This window comes from Nerophis ophidion, linkage group LG10 (assembly GCF_033978795.1).
Source record: "Nerophis ophidion isolate RoL-2023_Sa linkage group LG10, RoL_Noph_v1.0, whole genome shotgun sequence".
NCBI classification, from domain to species: domain Eukaryota; kingdom Metazoa; phylum Chordata; class Actinopteri; order Syngnathiformes; family Syngnathidae; genus Nerophis; species Nerophis ophidion.
This window is the reverse complement of record NC_084620.1, coordinates 53804169-53822332: the sequence shown is the minus strand read 5'-3', so window position 1 is coordinate 53822332 and position 18164 is coordinate 53804169. Positions and strand designations below refer to the sequence as shown.

The 18164-nt window shown below is 45.5% G+C and overlaps 1 long non-coding RNA gene across 1 annotated transcript in view; it reads left to right on the top strand.

Moving 5' to 3' along the window:
- The window catches only part of LOC133561005 (uncharacterized), a 33489-nt gene extending 18983 nt beyond the window's left edge, over nucleotides 1-14506 (top strand). Inside the window, exon 3 of the long non-coding RNA XR_009808552.1 lies at nucleotides 14175-14506. This is a non-coding gene — a long non-coding RNA (uncharacterized LOC133561005). The remainder of the gene's footprint in view (nucleotides 1-14174) is intronic.
- Nucleotides 14507-18164: the final 3658 nt, after the last annotated feature.

Here is an 18164-nt window from a genome sequence, read left to right as displayed (position 1 = left end):
AATGCAGGCTTAAATACTAAAGTAACAATCAACACACCCCTGCGCATAAAACTGCCAAACGCAGAAGTTGCCTGTAGCAAATGACGAACCAAGGACAAACTGAGGTAGAATGCAGGCTTAAATACTAAAGTAACAATCAAGAGACCCGTGCGCGTAAAACAAGAGCAGCTGAGACAAATCAGAAACCGTGGTAACCAAAACAGGAAGTGCACACACAGACTAAGGGATCGGAAGAGTCCAAAAATAATCAAAACACACAAAAGGACTCAAGGACAAGACTAAGAATGTGATCCGGGAAGCGGATCACAACATGAAGAAGAGTTCGGTGAATGCGCATATGAAACTGCTGGGTAGCTCCAACAAGGTTAAGAACCACTGGTTTAAAAAGATGCATTTTTTACCCTGTCAAAATCAAAATAATCATTTGAATTTTTTATTAACACATAATGTGGCGGGCCAGATCTGGCCCCCAAGCCTAGAGATTTACACCTGTGAGCTATGAGGATAAGGTTTTTTTCCTCTGCTTTTTTACAGGCTGCATGCAACACTGCAGACATCACCCACTAAAAGTAATCAAAAAAGCTATTTAGTCAACAGTGCACACTTCACTGCCTCTTTAATGAGAGTTCCGTAACATTTAGCAACGTTCAGTCAACCCGAAAAGACGAAACACTTCATTGTTATCTTTCACTTTCTTGTCATGTGTTTTTTGTTTGTTTTGTTTTTTGTTTACCTTGCTGGAGAATTTGAGTGCAGCATCACGTCGGGGGAAGATAAACACAGCAAACGAGGCTGATGTACCGCGGCACAGTAATAATAACTCCATCGCCTCGCTGCCGAGCTGTCAGGAGACGTTATTGCTTTATTAACCCCTCTGACACGCACAGCGACGTTTTGGAGAATAGGCGTTTCAGCATCGTTTATTAAAATGTGGAAATGTTCGGAAAATGAGCTTGGAACATCCAAAGTCTTACGCAAGATCTCTCGGGGAGGCACAGTCACATTTTTGCTCCAACATACTCAACAAAAACTCTGGCAACTCTAAAACACTCTTCTCCACCGTCAACCACTTTCTGCAACCGCAAACCTCTAAACACCGTAACATAACAGCTGATCAATGCAACACCAACCTTGAGTTCTTCAGAACTAAGGTGGACAACATCCGCTCCCTCCTTTCTGGCCCCGTCACTCAAATTGTCCCAACCATCGTCCCACTGCCTCTAAATCCTAACCCCCTCTCATCTTTTACCAGCACTACTCAGCAAGAGATTGAGGACATTGTCAGAGAAATGAAGCCCTCTACCTTTGCCCTGGACCCTCCTTCCACCACCCTAGGCAAAACCAACATCCGTACAATAATCGCCCTGATCACCAACATCATCAACCTCTCCTTTCTGGCCTCGTCACTCAAATTGTCCCAACCATCGTCCCACTGCCTCTGATCCCTAACCCCCTCTCATCTTTCACCAGCACGACCCAGCAAGAGATTGAGGACATTGTCAGAGGAATGAAGCCCTCTACCTGTGCCCGGAACCCTCTTCCCATCACCCCAGTCAAAACCAACATCTGTACAATGAGTCCCCTGATCACCAACATCATCAACCTCTCCTTTCATACCAGGCCACATTCCATCAGCTATTAAGACCGCCATCCTCACCCCTACTTAAATAAAACTTCCTCGACCCAGACACCCTTTCCAACTACAGGCCCATCTCAAACCTACCATTCCTCTCTAGAATACTGGAGAAAATAGTCTCCTCACAGCTTCAAACTCATCTCAAACTCAACAACATCAGCGAAAAAATGAATCTGGTTTCCGTTCTGCCCATATTACAGAAACCGCCCTAGTCAGGGTCACTAACGATCTCCTGATGGCGGCGGACGCCGGCTCCCTCTCTCTGTTAATTCTACTGGACCTTACAGCCACATTTGACACTGTCGACCACAACATCCTATTCAGTCGCCTTCAATCCACCATCGGTCTCAACAATACAGCACTACAGTGATTCAAGTCCTACATCTCCTGTCAGTCAGAATATATCTCCCTGGGAGGGTCACATTCGCACACTCTGCCTGTCACCTGCGGTGTACCCCAGGGATCTGTCCTCGGCCCAACCCTGTTCACCTTGTAACTGCTACTCTTTGGCCGTATCACCAGCAGACATGGAAAATCCTTCCATTGCTGTGCTGATGATACGAAGCTCTACCTGCAAACATTGCTAACCTCTCCCTCATCACCAATGCCCCTCTCCATTCCCACCACCTGTCTGGAGAAGATAAAGGCATGGATGAGCATCAACTTCCTGCAGCTCAATAGCTCAAAAACAGTGGTCATGAAAATAGGCAAGGGATCAAGGGATCTGACAAAGAGCAGCTCGAAGACTTCTATGGAACTATAACAACTGAGACTCAGGCCCTCTGGAGCCAGGCCCGGAGTTGGGGCACAATGGCGAGCGCCCTGGTGGCCGGCCCTGCCCCATGTGGCCCGGCCGGGCACAGCCCGAAAAGGAAACGTGGGTCCCCCCCCCCCCCTGCAATGGGCTTACTACTCATAGGTGGGACCATAGAGGTCGGGTGAATTGTGAGCTAGGCAGGGCACTTTGCGGTCCGATCCTCGGCTGCATGAGCTAGCTCTTGGGATGTGTTTGGGTCCCTATTAAAAGGTTAATTTGTTCAACTTTGGCCCGCGGCTAAAGTCCACCCTGTATTTGACTTTGACACCCTTGCTCTAGGTGCTCCCGCAGAGTAGGGAGAAGCAGACTGCGCGTGCGCCGTAACAGTTTCTCACCCTATCCCTAATGGAGAGCCCCGCCACCCAGCGGAGGAAACTCATTTCGGCCGCTTGTACCCGTGATCTTTTCCTTTCGGTCATAACCCAAAGCTCATGACCATAGGTGAGGATGGGAACGTAGATCGACCGGTAAATTGAGAGCTTTGCCCTCCGGCGCCGCTCCTTCTTCACCACAACAGATCGATACAGCGTCCGCATTACTGAAGACGCCGCACTGATCCGCCTGTCGACCTAACGATCCACTCTTCCCTCACTCGTGAGCAAGACTACGAGGTAATTTGACTCCTCCACTTGGAGCAGGGTCTTCTCCCCAAGTCCCAAGATCCCCCCCCCCCCCCCCCCCCCCCCCAGGCTCCCCAAGGGATCAGACAAAGAACAGCTTGAAATCTTCAATGGAACTACAACAACCAGGACTCAGGCCCTCTGGAGCCAGGCCCGGAGTTGGGGTACAACGGCGAGCGCCCTTGTGGCCCCATGGGTCCTGAAAAGGCAACGTGGGTCCCCCCCTCCAATGGGTTCACCACTCATAGGCGGGGCCATAGAGGTCGGGTGCATTGTGAGTTAGGCAGGGCACTTGGCGATCCGATCCTCGGCTGGATAAGCTATCTCTTGGGACGTGTTTGGGTCCCTATTAAAAGGTTAATTTGTTCAACCTTGGCCCACTCTGTATTTGAGTTCGAAACCCCTGTTATATTGTCTTTATAGTCCAATGAGTCTATAGGTCTATTAGTCTACTTGGATAGACAATAGGGCGAACTCTTAAAATGATAAGAACCTGTTTCTCTGTTTTTAATAAATGGCATGAAATTGAAATGACTCCAAGCCTAACTCAAAGTGATGGAGTCAAAGACAATGCAATGTGTTCCACTCTCAGGGGCCAATGTTTAAAACTTCCGTTCTGTCCCGGTTGAGCTGTAAAAAGTGATCTGCCATCCAGGAGGTGATATCCAAAATGCGTTTGAAGAGAATACGTGGGGTTTGATGAGGAAGAACCCCTCAGGGATGAACTAGACGTCTCGTGGGTCCAACATCCTTTAAAATCACAATATTGCATCCGGCAAAACGAAGCTTTTGTCTAATGATGTTGTGGTCCAGATTATTATACTGAGAGCGCAGACAAAAGACCCGTTATGGAAGCACAAAAATCATCATTTAGCAGATGACTCATTTGTTTGTTTTGCTCTTTCATTAAACACAGAGATTGACTAAACAGCAGTGTCACAAAAGGTTTGCTCGCTAGAGCGCCGTCGTTTGAGTCCTTTGTGTTGGAATTGTCAGCAGGGTGTGTGTGTGTGTGTGTGTGTGTGTGTGTGTGTGTGTGTGTGTGTGTGTTTTGTCAGTACACCTTGATTAGCTCCGATGAAAGGAAGGCGCGAGTTTGTTGCTAGGCATCGCTCTGCTCCACCTGGCACAGAAAAAGGCACCAGCAGTTCATCTGTGGCAGGAACAGTCAGTATATAATCCAATGCACTGATGGATGGCATGGTCTACAGATAGACCAAAGGATGGAGGACTAGACAGTCATATGGTTGGATCGTTGGAGGAGCCGATGGTTGGGTAGACCACAGGTGTCAAAGTCAAGGCCTGACACATAAAAAACACAAAACATGACAGGCTCGTTTGTCGTAGTGAAAAACGATTTATTTTTCAATAAATCTTCTTCTCTTGCTCCTCTACCGGTTGCTTTTCAGCCTTCCGTTCGCGTTGTCCGTCTCCGTCTCGCTCTCGCTTTCGGTCTTGCATCTCCGGGTTCTTCAGACCACCAAGGAGAGACATGACAGGCTCGTTTGTCGTAGTGAACAATGATTTATTTTTCAATAAATCTTCTTCTCTTGCTCTTCTGCTTTTCAGCATTCGCCCTCTCTTGGCGGTCTCACTCTTCCGGTTGCTTCCATTCGTGTCTCCGTCTCGCTCTCGCTTTCGGTCTTGCATCTCTGAGTTCTTTGGACCACCAAGGAGAAACATGACAGGCTCGTTTGTCGTAGTGAACCATGATTTGTATTTTAACAAATCTTCTTCTCTTGTTCTTCTGCTTTTCAGCACTCGCCTCTCGTGCCGGTCTCGCTCTTCCGGTTGCTTTTCAGCCTTTCGTTCGCTTCCCCGTCTCGCTCTCGCTTTCGGTCTTGCATCTCCGGGTTTTTCGGACCACCAAGGAGAGACATGACAGGCTCGTTTGTCGTAGTGAACAATGACTTATTTTTCAATAAATCTTCTTCTCTTGCTCTTCTGCTTTTCAGCACTCGCCTCTCGTGCCCGTCTCGCTCTTCCGGTTGCTTTTCAGCCTTCCGTTCGCGTCTCCCTCTCGCTTTCGGTCTTGCACCTCCGGGTTCTTCAGACCACCAAGGACAGACATGACAGGCTCGTTTGTCATAGTGAACAATGATTTATTTTTCAATAAAACTTCTTCTCTTGTTCTTCTGCTTTTCAGCACTCGCCTCTCTTGGCGGTCTCGCTCTTCCGGTTGCTTTTCGACCGTCCGTTCGCGTCCCTGTCTCGCTCTCGCTTTCGGTCTTGCACCTCTGGGTTCTTTGGACCACCAAGGAGAGACATGACAGGCTCGTTTGTCGTAGTGAACCATGATTTATATTTTAACAAATCTTCTTCTCTTGTTCTTCTGCTTTTCAGCACTCGCCTATCGTGCCGGTCTTACTCTTCCGGTTGCTTTTCAGCCTTCCGTTCGCGTCTCCGTCTCCATCTCGCTCTCGCTTTCGGTCTTGCACCTCCGGGTTCTTCGGACAACCAAGGAGAGACATGACAGGGTTGTTTGTCGTAGTGAACAATGATTTATTTTTTAACCAATCTACTTCTTCTCTTGTTCTTCTGCTTTTCAGCACTCGCCTCTCGTGCCGGTCTTACTCTTCCGGTTGCTTTTCAGCCTTCCGTTCGGTCTCTGTCTCCGTCTCACTCCCGCTTTCGGTCTTGCACCTCCAGGTTCTTTGGACCACCAAGGAGATACATGACAGGCTCATTTGTAGTGGTGAACAATGATTTGTTTGTCAATAAATCTTCTTCTCTTGCTCTTCTGCTTTTCAGCACTCGCCTCTCGTGCCGGTCTCGCTCTTCCGGTTGCTTTTCAGCCTTTCGTTCGCTTCCCCGTCTCGCTTTCGCTTTTGCTCTTGCACCCTGGGTTCTTTGGACCACCAAGGAGAGACATGACAGGCTCGTTTGTCGTGGTGAACAATGATTTATTTGTCAATAAATCTTCTTCTCTTGCTCCTCTGCTTTTCAGCACTCGCCTCTCGTGCCCGTCTCGCTCTTCCGGTTGCTTTTCAGCCTTCCGTTCGCGTCTCCCTCTCGCTTTCGGTCTTGCACCTCCGGGTTCTTCAGACCACCAAGGAGAGACATGACAGGGTCGTTTGTCGAAGTGAAAAATGTTTTATTTTTCTATAAATTTTCTTCTCTTGCTGTTCTCCTTTCAGCACTCGCCTCTCGTGCCCGTCTCACTCTTCCGGTTGCTTTTTAGCCTTCCGTTCGGTCTCCGTCTCCGTCTCGCTCTCGCTTTCGGTCTTGCACCTTCGGGTTCTTTGGACCACCAAGGACAGACGTGACAGGTTCATTTGTCGTAGTGAACAATTATTTATTTTTCAATAAATCTTCTTCTCTTGCTCTTCTGCTTTTCAGCACTCGCCTCTCGTGCCGGTCTCGATCTTCCGGTTGCTTTTCAGCCTTTCGTTCGCGTCCCCATCTCGCTCTCGCTTTTGGTCTAGCACCTCTGGGTTCTTTGGACCACCAAGGAGAGACATGACAGGCTCGTTTGTCGTGGTGAACAATGATTTATTTGTCAATAAATCTTCATCTGTTGCTCTTCTGCTTTTCAGCACTTGCTCTCTCTTGGCGGTCTCACTCTTCCGGTTGCTTTTCGGCCTTCCATTCGTGTCTCCGTCTCGCTCTCGCTTTCGGTCTTGCATCTACGAGTTCTTCGGACCACCAAGGAGAGACATGACAGGCTCGTTTGTCGTAGTGAACCATGATTTATATTTTAACAAATCTTCTTCTCTTGTTCTTCTGCTTTTCAGCACTCGCCTATCGTGCCGGTCTTACTCTTCCGGTTGCTTTTCAGCCTCCCGTTCGGTCTCCGTCTCCGTCTCGCTCTCGCCTTTGGTCTTGCACCTCCGGGTTCTTTGGACCAGCAAGGAGATACATGACAGGCTCGTTTGTCTTGGTGAACAATGATTTATTTGTCAATAAATCTTCTTCTCTTGCTCTTCTGCTTTTCAGCACTCGCCTCTCTTGGCGGTCTCGCTCTTCCGGTTGCTTTTCGGCCTTTCATTCGTGTCTCCGTCTCGCTCTCGCTTTCGGTCTTGCACCTCCGGGTTCTTCGGACCACCAAGCAGAGACATGACAGGCTCGTTTGTCGTAGTGACCAATGATTTATTTTTCAATAAAACTTCTTCTCTTTTCTTCTGCTTTTCAGCACTCACCTCTCGTGCCCGTCTCGCTCTTCCGGTTGCTTTTCGACCTTCCGTTCGCGTCTCCGTCCCGCTCTCGCTTTCGGTCTTGCACCTCCAGGTTCTTCGGACCACCAAGGAGAGACATGACAGGCTCGTTTGTCGTGATGAACAATGATTTATTTGTCAATAAATCTTCTTCTCTTGCTCCTCTGCTTTTCAGCACTCGGCTCTCGTGCCAGTCTCGCTCTTCCGGTTGCTTTTCAGCCTTCCGTTCACGTGTTCGTCTCCGTCTCGCTTGTGCTCGTTCTCGGGTTTTTAACTTGGAGTATAATGGCATCAACACATTAAAGAAAAGGCATTTTTACTACTGTGTTACATGGCCTTTCCTTTTAACAACACTCAGTAAACGTTTAGGAACTGAGGAAACACATTTTTGAAACTTTTCAGGCGGAATTGTTTCCCATTCTCGCTTGATGCTAACCACAACCAAACAGGAGTAAGGGTAAAGTGTCTTGCCCAAGGACACAACGGACGTGACGAGGTTGGTAGAAGGTAGGGGATTGAACCAGGAACCCTCAGGTTGCTGGCACGGCCACTCTCCCAACCGTGCCACACCGTCCCCCAGTAGGTGGACAATTGGATCAATGGATGCACAAACAGATAACTGTTCATCAGACCAATGGATGGATGGATAACTGGAAAAAGAAAAGGATTGATGGACTTACGACGGATGGGCAAGTGGAGGCGTTGGTGAACAGACTTCTGGACTGTTGGATGGTGTGAAAGCTGGAGGTGGAGACTGATTAACAGCTTGATTGGCAGTTGGTTGTGGTGACGGATGGACATGGAGACAGACTAATGGCCGCAGCGCTGAGTAGTCAATGAAGCGCAAATAACTGCACTGGCATACTTTAAGAGCGCACCAACGGTCCACCACATGGTGATTAGCCTGCTGACAACAAAGAGATAATTAGGGGTTGTCAAGAGTGCGGGGGGAGACATGGGGGGGGGAGCTATTTGTGTTCATGTCTTTGATAGCACAAGCCGCACTGGAGCACGAGAGCTCGACGGCGGCGTAAAAGGAAAGTGAACCGATGGCGTCTCGCCATGTTCGCTAAATTAGCTGTCGCATGTGATTAGTCGACCGCGTTGTGTCTTCTTCACTCGGGTGGTGTTCGGAGGTACACGGGGGCGGGGGCGTGGGGGTGGGGGGCTTCTTCAGCACATTAGAAGTCATTGTCTTAATTATTTTCCTGTCAGACAAGGAATGAAAAAGTCCAAAAAATGCGTGTTGCATGTTCATGAAGTGAGAATGACATGGCTCCAGTACTCTGGACTGCCCTCTCGGTAAGAGTTAGAGATGCTACCTCAGTAGAAGAATTTAAGCCCCATCTTAAAACTCATTATATAGACCCCCTTTTTAGATCAGTTGATCTGCCATTTCTTGTATTTTCTCCTCTGTCCCCCTCTCCCTTGTGCATCCGTTGGGGACATCTCTGCGCTGCTGACCCGTCTCCACTCGGGATGGTCTCCTGCTGGCCCCACTATCGACTGGACTCTCACTCTTGTTAGATCAAAAATGGACTGGACTTTCACAATATTATGTTAGGTCCACTATGTTCTGGACTTTAACTATTATGTTAGATCCACTATGGACTGGACTCTCACTCTTGTTAGATCAAAAATGGACTGGACTTTCACAATATTATGTTAGGTCCACTATGTTCTGGACTTTAACTATTATGTTAGATCCACTGTGGACTGGACTCTGACTATTGTGTTGGATCCACTATGGACTGGACTCTCACTATTATGTTTGATCCACTATGGACTGGTCTCTCCCTATTATGTTGGATCCACTATGGACTGGACTCTCATTATTATGTTAGATCCACTATGGACTGGACTCTCACTTTTATGCTAGAACCACTATGGACTGGACTCTTACTATTATGTTAGATCCACTATGGATTGGACTCTTACTATTATGTGAGATCCACCATGGACTGGACTCTCACTATTATGTTAGATCCACTATGGACTGGAGTCTCACTTTTATGCTAGAACCACAATGGACTGGACTCTTACTATTATGTTAGAACCACTATGGACTGGACTCTCACTCTTATGTTAGATCCACTATGGACTGGACTCTCACTATTATGTTAAATCCACTATGGACTGGACTCTCACTCTTGTTAGGTCCAAAATTGACTGGACTTTCACAATATTATGTTAGATCCACTATGGACTGGACTTTTACTATTATGTTAGATCCACTGTGGACTGGACTCTGACTATTGTGTTGGATCCACTATGGACTGGACTCTCACTATTATGTTAGATCCACTATGGACTGGACTCTCACTATTATTTTAGATCCACTATGGACTGGACTCTCACTTTTATGCTTGAACCACTATGGACTGGACTCTTACTATTATGTTAGATCCACTATGGATTGGACTCTTACTATTACCTGAGATCCACCATGGACTGGACTCTCACTTTTATGTTAGATCCACTATGGACTGGACTCTCACTTTTATGCCAGAACCACAATGGACTGGACTCTTACTATTATGTTAGATCCACTATGGATTGGACTCTTACTATAATGTTGGATCCACTATGGACTGTACTCTCACTATTGTGTTAGATCCACCATGGACTGGACTCTCACTCTTATGTTAGATCCACTATGGACTGGACTCTGACTATTGTGTTGGATCCACTATGGACTGGACTCTCACTCTTTTGTTAGATCCACTATGGACTGGACATTCACAATATCATGTTAGATCCACTATGGACTGGACTCTCACTATTACGTTAGATCCACTATGGACTGGACTCTGACTATTGTGTTGGATCCACTATGGACTGGACTCTCACTATTATGTTAGATTCACTATGGACTGGACTCTCACTATTATGTTTGATCCACTATGGACTGGTCTCTCCCTATTATGTTGGATCCACTATGGACTGGACTCTCACTATTATGTTAGATCCACTATGGACTGGACTCTGACTATTGTGTTGGATCCACTATGGACTGGACTCTCACTATTATGTTAGGTCCACTATGGACTGGACTCTCACTATTATGTTTGATCCACTATGGACTGGTCTCTCCCTATTATGTCGGATCCACTATGGACTGGACTCTCACTATTATGTTAGATCCACTATGGACTGGACTTTGACTATTATGTTAGATCCACTGTGGACTGGACTCTGACTATTGTGTTGGATCCACTATGGACTGGACTCTCACTATCATGTTTGATCCACTATGGACTGGTCTCTCCCTATTATGTTGGATCCACTATGGCCTGGACTCTCACTATTATGTTAGCTCCCCTATGGACTGGACTCTCACTTTTATGCTGGATCCACTATGGACTGGACTCCCACTATTATGTTAGATCCACTATGGACTGGACTCTCACTATTATGTTAGATCCACTATGGACTGGACTCTCACTTTTATGCTAGATCCACTATGTACTGGACTCTTTCTATTATGTTAGATCCACTATGGATTGGACTCTTACTATTATGTTTAATCCACTATGGACTGGACTCTCACTATTATGTTAGATCCACTATGGACTGAAATCTCACTATTATGTTAGATCCACTATGGACTGGACTCTCACTCTTGTTAGATCCAAAATGGACTCGACTTTCACAATACTATGTTAGATCCACTATGGACTGGACTCTCACCATTGTGTAAGATCCACTATGGACTGGACTCTCACTATTATGTTTGATCCACTATGGACTGGACTCTCCCTATTATGTTAGGTCCACTATGGATTGGACTCTTACTATTATGTTTGATCCACTATGGACTGGACTCTCACTATTATGCTAGATCCACTATGGACTGGACTCTCACTATTATGTTGGATCCACTATGGACTGGACTCTTACTATAATGTTAGATCCACTATGGACTGGACTTTCACAATATTATGTCAGACCCACTCGATGTCCATTGCATCCAGTCTCCCTCAGGGGTGGGGGAGGGGTTACCCACATTTGCGGTCCTCTCCAAGGTTTCTCATAGTCATTCTCATCGACGTCCCTCTGAGTTGTGAGTTTTTCCTTGCCCTTATGTGGGCACCAATCCACAGATGTTGTTGTGCCTTGTGCAGCCCTTTGAGACACTTGTGATTTAGGGCTGTATAAATAAGCATTGATTGATTGACACTAATGAAATGTACCCTATTTTTCGGACTATAAGGCGCACTTAAAATCCCTTCATTTTCTCAAAACTCGACAGTGCGCCTTATAACCCGGTGTGCCTACTGTACGGAATAATTTTGGTAGTGCTTACCGACCTCTAAGCTACTTAATTTGGTATATGGTGAAATGACCAGTAGATGGCAGTCACACATAAGAGATATGTGTGGCCTGCAATACGATGGCAGTTACACGTAATAATAATAATAATAATAATAATAAATAATGGATTTGATTTTATATCGCACTTTTCTATTTTTAGAAACTGAAAGCGCTCACAGCTATTTTTTTAATGGCCCCTGTACCTTAGAGCGTAGGTTGGAATTGTAACTAAGTGTACAGCCCATTACGTCTCTCCTCATGAGCAAAATTTAAATCTTGTCCCTGCATGATTCCTTGCTTCCTGTGTTTTTAATAGATGTCATCAGTGTTTGAACCTGACAGTTTTTGATGTGGCCCTCAATAAAAAAGGAGTCTGACACCCCTGGTATAGACTGTTGGATGAATAGAGGGACTGATAGGAGGATGGACAAAGGGGCGAAAGGACTTGGGTCTAAAAGAATGCAGCAAGTCATATGTTTAGACCAAGGGGGTCCAAAGTGCGGCCTGGGGGCCATTTCCGCTCCGCAGCTAATTTTTAATGGCCCCTGTACCTTAGAGCGTAAGTTGGAACTGTAACTAAGTGTACAGCCCATTACGTCTCTCCTCATGAGCAAAATTTAAATCTTGTCCCTGCATGATTCCTTGCTTCCTGTCTTTTTAATAGATGTCATCAGTGTTTGAACCTGACAGTTTTTGATGTGGCCCTCAATAAAAAAGGAGTCTGACACCCCTGGTATAGACTGTTGGATGAATAGAGGGACTGATAGGAGGATGGACAAAGGGGCGAAAGGACTTGGGTCTAAAAGAATGCAGCAAGTCATATGTTTAGACCAGGGGTGTCCAAAGTGCGGCCTGGGGCCATTTCTGCTCCGCAGCTCATTTTTAATGGCCCCTGTACCTTAGAGCGTAGGTTGGAACTGTAACTATGTGTACAGCCCATTACGTCTCTCCTCATGAGCAAAATTAAACTCTGTCTCTGCTTGATTCCTTCTTCTTGTTTTGAGTAATAGATAGTTACGTGTTTGAACCTGACATTTTTTGAAGTGGCCCTCAATAAAAAAGAAGTCTGACACCCCTGGTATAGATTGTTGGATGAATAGAGGGAGTGATAGGTGGATGGACCAAGGGGAGAAAGGACTGTGGTCTAAAAGAATGCAGCAAGTCATATGGTTGGACCAGGGGTGTCCAAAGTGCGGCCTGGGGGCCATGTCCTCTCTACAGCTCATTTTTTAATGGCCCCTGTACCTTAGAGCGTAGGTTGGAACTGTAACTAATTGTACAGCCCATTACGTCTCTCCTCATGAGTAAAATTTAACTCTTGTCTCTGCTTTATTCCTTCTTCTTGTCTTGAGTAATAGATAGTTATGTGTTGGAACCTGACTTATTTTGGTGTGGCTCTCAATAAAGAAGAAGTCTGACACCCCTGGTATAGACTGTTGGATGAATAGAGGGACTGATAGGGGAATGGACAAAGGGGCGAAAGGACTGGGGTCAAAAAGAATGCAGAAAGTCGTATGGTTGGACCAGGGGTGTCCAAAGTGCGGCCTGGGGGCCATTTCCGTTCCGCAGCTCATTTTTAATGGCCCCTGTACCTTAGAGCATAGGTTGGAACGGTAACTAAGTGTACAGCCCATTACGTCTCTCCTCATGAGTAAAATTAAACTCTATCTCTGCTTGATTCCTTCTTCTTGTCTTGAGTAATAGATAGTTATGTGTTGGAACCTAACTTTTTTGATGTGGCCCTTAATAAAAAAGAAGTCTGACACCCCTGGTATAGACTGTTGGATGAATAGAGGGACTGATAAGTGGATGGACAGAGGGGCGAAAGGACTGCGGTCTAAAAGATTGCAGCAAGTCATATGTTTGTTCTGTATATTGTACAGTATTTTGTATTTCTATAGTGTTTTGTATATTGTACAGGATGGCTTATTATTTTTTATTGGATAGTAGTCTGTTTATTTCAATTGTTAGTTTTTCCTTTATTACCCCTTGCGCCCATATTTGTTCCCACTACTGCACCGTAAGTTGGTGTCCTCAATTTTGTTATATCCAAATATAATGACAATAAAGTCCATTTTATTCTATACTATTCTATTCTTTAGACCAGGGGTGTCCAAAGCGTGGCCTGGGGGCCATTTCCGCTCCGCAGCTCATTTTTTAATGGCCCCTGTACCTTAAAGCGTAGGTCGGAACTGTAACTAAGTGTACAGCCCAATACGTCTCTCCTCATGAGTAAAATTTAACTCTTGTCTCTGCTTGATTCCTTCTTCTTGTCTTGAGTAATAGATAGTTATGTGTTGGAACCTGACTTATTTTGGTGTGGCTCTCAATAAAGAAGAAGTCTGACACCCCTGGTATGGACTGTTGGATGAATAGAGGGACTGATAGGGGAATGGACAAAGGGGCGAAAGGACTGGGGTCAAAAAGAATGCAGCAAGTCGTATGGTTAGACCAGGGGTGTCCAAAGCGTGGCCTGGGGGCCATTTCCGCTCCGCAGCTCATTTTTAATGGCCCCTGTACCTTAGAGCATAGGTTGGAACTGTAACTGAGTGTACAGCCCATTACGTCTCTCCTCATGAGTAAAATTTAAATCTTGTCTTTGCATGATTCCTTGCTTCTTGTCTGTTTAATAGATGTCATCAGTGTTTGAACCTGACAGCGACGTGTCGGCCGCAGCTTTTTCAGACTCTCAAGTGAGGGAAAATACGGAAGGTGTTTTGTGTTTCACGCCCCAAGACAGTCTCTGTTCGCCAACAAGAACTCTTAACCTCGACTCCACGCTCGGCCCTCCGCGCCTTGACATGAGGTCACAAAGCCGTGGGGCTTTCTGGACAATCAACCTGCAAAGAAATACTGATCTGAAAGAGAAAAAAATGATCCCTGCTGTGCAGGTGCATCCATGCTACAAGGTTTCCATGTCCACGGCGTGACAGGCGACGAGGCAATCATCCCCAGAGATGGTGATCGGTCGGTGAAACCTCCATTAGAGCAACATTTACATATTTTAGACATCCACACACATTTAATGAATACTATTTCACCTGCAATGCGACGTGGATCATATTCAAATACAGTAATAGGCCATTGAGATCAATGCTCCAGTCCTTTCAAAATAAATGTTGTCATGCAGGGAAGATATTACAACATTCTTACTGGTGTGGGTTTTTACATGAGAGCCTATTCCATCACGTGTTTTGGAGTTGGCTTCTCCTTTCGTGATTGAACACTTTCAAAACAATCATGAAAAAAAGCTCTACTGCCCCCTGCTGGTGTTTTTCCTGCACAATTTTTACTTTGTTAATTGGATTTATCAAGCCCAAAATGGATGTTGTACTACATTTTCAACACAACATATCATAATTGTAACCTATTTTTTTATGGACTCACCTCTTTGTGATGATAGGCTTTTATATAGTACAACCCCCATTTCCATGAGTTGGTAAATTGTGTTAGATGTAAATATAAACGGAATACAATTATTTGCAAATCCTTTTCAACCCATATTCAGTTGAATATGCTACAAAGACAACATATTTAATGTTCAAACTGATAAACATTTTTTTTTGTTCATATAATCATTAACTTTAGAATTTGATGCGGGCAACACGTGACAAAGAAGTTGGGAAAGGTGGCAATAAATACTGATAAAGTTGAGGAATGCTCATCAAACACTCATTTGGAACATCCCACAGGTGTGCAGGCTAATTGGGAACAGGTGGGTGCCATGATTGGGTATAAAAACAGCTTCCCCAAAAAAATGCTCAGTCTTTCACAAGAAAGGATGGGGCGAGGTACACCCCTTTGTCCACAACTGCGTGAGCAAATAGTCAAACATTTTAAGAACAATTTTTCCAAAGTGCAATAGCAGGAAATTTAGGGGGTTCAACATTTACAGTCCATAACATCATCAAAAGGTTCAGAGAATCTGGAGAAATCACTCCACGTAAGCGGCATGGCCGGAAACCATCATCGAATGACCGTGACCTTCGATCCCTCGGACGGCACTGTATCAAAAACCGACATCAATCTCTAAAGGATATCACCACATGGGCTCAGAAACACTTCAGAAAACCACTGTCACTAAATACAGTTCATCGCTACATCTGTAAGTGCAAGTTAAAGCTCTACTATGCAAAGCAAAAGCCATTTATCAACAACATCCAAAAACACCACCGGCTTCTCTAGGCCGGAGATCATCTAAGATGGACTGATGCAAAGTGGAAAAGTTTTCTTTGGTCTGAAGACTCCATATTTCAAATTGTTTTTGGAAATATTCGACATCGTGTCATCCGGACCAAAGGGGAAGCGAACCATCCATACTGTTATTGACGCAAAGTTCAAAAGCCAGCATCTGGGATGGTATGGGGGTGCACTGGTGCCCAAGGCATGGGTAACTTACACATCTGTGAAGGCACCATTAATGCTGAAAGGTACCTACAGGTTTTGGAACAACATATGCAGCCGTCTAAGTCCCGTCTTTTTCATGGACGCCCCTGCTTATTTCAGCAAGACAATGCCAAGCCACATTTAGCACGTGTTACAACAGCGTGGCTTCGTAAAAAAAGAGTGCGGGTACTTTCCAGGCCCACCTGCAGTCCAGACCTGTCTCCCATCGAAAATGTGTGGCGCATTATGAAGCATAAAATACGACAGCTGAGACCCCGGACTCTTGAACAACTGAAGCTCCACATAAAACAAAAATGGGAAAGAATCCCACTTTCAAATCTTCAACAATTAGTTTCCTCAGTTCCCAAGAAAAGGTGATGTAACACAGTGGTGAACATGCCCTTTCCCAACTACTTTGGCACGTGTTGCAGCCATGAAATTCTATGTTAATTATCATTTGCAAAAAAAATAAAGTTTATGAGTTTGAACATCTTGTCTTTGAAGTGCATTCAACTGAATATGGGTTGAAAAGGATTTGCAAATCATTGTATTCCGTTTATATTTACATATAACACCTTTTCCCAATTCATATGGAAACGGTGTTTGTATATGCCTTGAGCTTTTATTTTGAAGGCGCTAAGAGCGGAACTGGTTGACATGTTGTGGTGGAGCGGAGTTTTGAAAATGCATCCATCCATCAATCAATTTTTTTTTACCGCTTGTCCCGTTCGGGGCAAACAAAATAAAGTGGTCCTCGTGTAAAACTAGAGCCACCGTGTTTGTTATTTTGTAGTGTTATATAGTATAGGCGACATATATAAACCATCGGTTATGTAATGATCATATTTGCCAACACTCCCGGATTTTCCGGGACACTCCCAAAATTCAGCGCCTCTCCACAAAACCTCCCGGGACAAATTTTGTCCCGAAAATCTCCTGAAATTCAGGCGGAGCTGGAGGCCACGCCCCCCCAGCTCCACGACAGCCTGTTTTCTCGTCCGCTTTCCCACAATATAAACAGCGAGCATGCCCAATGACGTTATAACTGTAGAATGATCGAGGGCGAGTTCTTGGTATCTTATGTGGGTTTATTGTTAGGCAGTTTCATTAACGTCCTCCCAGCATGGCAACAACACACAACAACAGCAGTCGGTTTTGGTTTACCGTAAAGCAGTTCGTCTGCCGTAAACACCAATGTTGTGGCACTCTTAAACAGGACAAATCTGCCGTCTACTGTGCATGCATATGGTTAGAAAAACAAGGATGGACAATTCAACCCTTAACTCAACAAGGAGTTGATTAATGTGTAAATAAATGAGCACTGAAATTCAAGTATTTCTTATATATATATATATATATATATGTATGTAAATGTACTCCTCCCCTCTTAACCACGCCCCCAACCACTCCCCTCACCCCACACCCCACACCCCCCACCTCCCGAAATCGGACCTCTCAAGGTTGGCAAGTATCAATCAATCAATCAATGTTTATTTATATAGCCCTAAATCACAAATGCCTCAAAGGACTGTACAAACCACTACGACGACGACATCCTCGGAAGAACCCACATAAGGGCAAGGAAAACTCACACCCAGTGGGACGCCAGTGGCAATGATGACTATGAGAAACCTTGGAGAGGACCGAAAGCAATGGATGTCGAGCGGGTCTAACATGATACTGTGAAAGTTCAATTCTTAGTGTGTCCATCACAGCCGCGAGAGTTCAGTTAAAAGCGGATCCAAGACAGCAGCGAGAGTCCCGTCCATAGGAAACCATTCCAAGCGGGGTTGGATCAGCATCGTCGAGATGTCCCCAACCGATACACAGGCGAGCGGTCCATCCTGGGTCTCGACTCTGGACAGCCAGTACTTCATCCATGGTCATTGGACCGGACCCCCTCCACAAGGGGGGAGGGGGGGGGGCAGAGGAGAAAAAGAAAAGAAGCGGCAGATCAACTGGTCTATAAAGGAGGTCTATTTAAAGGCTAGAGTATACAAATAAGTTTTAAGGTGAGACTTAAATGCTTCTACTATGGCAGTGGTAGGGAACCTATGCCTCTAGAGCCAGACGTGGCTCTTTTGGTGACTGCATCCGGCTCTCAGGTAAATCTGAGCTGTCGTTGCTTGACACGATAAGTAATGAATAATTCCACTTGTAGTCAGTGTTAAAAATTATGTTCAAAATATAAAACATCCTCGTGCATTTTTACGCCATCCATCCGTTTTCTACCGCAC